The following is a 3,131-nucleotide window of genomic DNA, read 5'->3' on the forward strand; positions in this document are numbered from 1 at the left end:
ATTTGTCTAAATGATTAAGGACGACTTGGAAACACATAACAATTACCATAAACGGCGTGGTATGGACGATGAACGACAGTTGACGGCCTGAACGCAAGCTTGTTAGGGAACGAAACGGCCTCGGCAATCAAATTAGCCATAGGGGTTTGAACGGCGATGGTTTGAGGGTGATGCAGTGGTTATTAATTGGAATATAAAGATGATTATAGGGTTTATGGACGTCAAGAACAAGAACGAGATGTTTATATGTAATTCCGTATCTTTCGGATCTTATTTTCCAAATTAGTTCGTTGGTATAATACGTAATACGTCTAAACGATTCTATAAAATCAATTCCGATTACAAATGAGAATTAAGGTGCAAGTCACACCAATGGGTCACGGGCTCGGGTCTGGTCACGGGTTAACGCTGGTTAAGAAAGATATAATAATGTTTTCACATATTTGCAAGTTGGTACTTGAAGTTTGAAGGTGGAAACATATTGGGGTAAAAACTTAGTTTAGGGTTTGAATTGCCATATTTCGAATGGTATGAATCTATATTTAATTAAGAAATAATGTAATAATTAATTTATTTGATAAATACGGTATTTTCATTTGATAAAATAACCCGAACATACAGCGGGTCGGGTAACGCTTAATAAAATAACTTTTTAAAATCCGAGTTGTTACACTGGCATATTTTCCAATTACTTAAAATCGGTTGGACACCCAAACGCGAAAGCTATGAGTTCGGCAAGGGCAAGAAAAAAGAAGCTACCATGGACAAAAACAAATAATATGACAGATTGTTGGATCTTCTTGATAAGACACATGGAGTAGTATAAAAAGGCGACCTGGTAGATTGTGATTTCAGAATGGATGATGTTAGGAAGGTTGAACACATCAAGATTCTTTGATTGAAATGCATAGCTCGCAAAATTGATATCAAGTGCAAACATTGTCAAGAAGCATATGTTGGAAGATGCTAGAGATTTGGAAAGCAAAAACTAAAAAAAGTTTAAGGTTTAAAAAAATATTTTTAAGAGTTTTGATGGATAATAGTTTATCATTATGAATTAAAGAAATAAAAATTTTGTAAAAGCATAGGGCATCATGTAGTTTATGATACCGTGAATTGGTTTGACATGAATGTTTGATACATACACGTGAATAAAATGGTTGATCGGTATGAATGAATGTGTGTATGTTACGCATTATTATGTATGTTTGTTTGTTACATGACGCGAATGTCAAAGGCCTAAAACTAATATCATGTTACCGGCACGTGCGTTAAATATTTTATGCATTAATGGTGTATAGTTACATGAATTAAACACAAATTATACATTACATGGACGTAATGTGTATGCGTATGCGTAGGATATTAACAGAAGACACGTATACAATGTTTGGCAATACGAACAAATAAGGGCGAAAGGGGATGTTACCTCACGGGATACACTTGATGTTTAAAATGATATAGATAAAGCTCAAAACATTGCATATATGTGTAACAAAACATGTGTGTATCTTGAAAAGTATAAGAGTTTGTATGTAGTATGTAAATATGTATACAAATGTAGGACTACACGCATGTAACATGTGTATAAAACTGAACGAAACGTGTGTACATCATCGTGAATATGTATATGTCAAGACGTGTGTAAACGATATATACCACATAGGTAATACGCACATATGATACTGAGCGGAGTTTTCCTATGTACGCTGTTCACATACGTAATGTTTAAAACGCGAATATAACACTCAGATACGCATATGTATTACATTCATCTAGGCTACAATGGTCAATGTTCAATATTAATAACATTGTCCTAAAGCATAATATTCAACACATGAGTAATACATACTTATTGAATATATGTAACAATGTAATGAGTATACGCAATGTAAAAGGCACAAAATCATGTAAAAGCATTGCGGACTGATCATCTGACATAACGGTTAACAATATGATCAGACGATGACCCGGTCGCAGTTGCATCAGCTGCAGCAGCGACTTCTTTAGCAGTATGGACCGTCTCGCAATTGTGTTAGTCAAGATTGTTTACATATATATAGAATTTGCATTGCTCTATCTTGATTAAGTAGTACTCAAACATTTCTTGACATGTTTACAACATGCTTCCTTTCTCCCATAAGAATCCGACATGAAACCTCCTAATGCCAAAAACAGAATTAGTATAAAAATAGTAAAATGATATCTAGTTAAGAGCATCATTCAAGTAAAAGTGTAAGAAACATGACATAAGTTAATTAGATTATTTACCTAACCACCCTCTTCACCATAGAAAATAAAGAGCATCATTTAAGTGATTTCACGTGTTCACGGGTCTGTACCTACTTCACATAATACATACCTAAACTGGGTCGTTTCCCACTTATTGCTGAAAACCAAAATCAGAATCGGACTTGTTTCTGTTACCGATTATTCTAAACAGTTTTTGTAAATCAGGTTCACGAGTCTAATACATAGCCTGCATATCCCTATTTAATTTCATGTATGCTGCATTATATTACTTGTATATAATGTACATTACATGGATCAAGATATCACTTTGTTGTTCAACAAAAGCATATTGCAATAGATTTCTAGTATAGGTACCGTAATTTGACTGCAGATGATCTCACATATGTTAGGATATTTCTTTTTAATTATTACATATATGTAGTACAAATAGTAATACACGTATGCAATACTCAAGACTCGGTATTAAACGTATGCAATACCCTGTTTTACGCATATATAACAATTTAATATTGTGCATCAGGGTATTTATTATTATTATTATTATTATTATTATTATTACTACTACTTATATGTAATATTAACAGTATTACACATATGTAAAGCTAACAGTATTACACATATGCAATACTCTGTATGACACATTATTACCCAGCTGTAATATTTATTTATCCTCTAATAATCTATTAACTCGTGATTAATCAACTAAACTAACAAATCAACACATGAAACAAACAAATTATGTTTTTTTTTCTAGAGTAATAGCTGATTTTGACCTGGAATCAACAAATTTTGGCCGTTTAGACCTTGAATCACCAAATATGGGCCGGTTTTGACTAACAACCACCTAATTCTGTTACAGTATAATTACTGATTGTAGA

The sequence above is a fragment of the Bidens hawaiensis genome, unplaced genomic scaffold (assembly GCF_021521415.1).
Source record: "Bidens hawaiensis isolate Kalapana, Puna unplaced genomic scaffold, B.hawaiensis_p1.1 tig00071327_1, whole genome shotgun sequence".
Lineage (NCBI taxonomy): Eukaryota > Viridiplantae > Streptophyta > Magnoliopsida > Asterales > Asteraceae > Bidens > Bidens hawaiensis.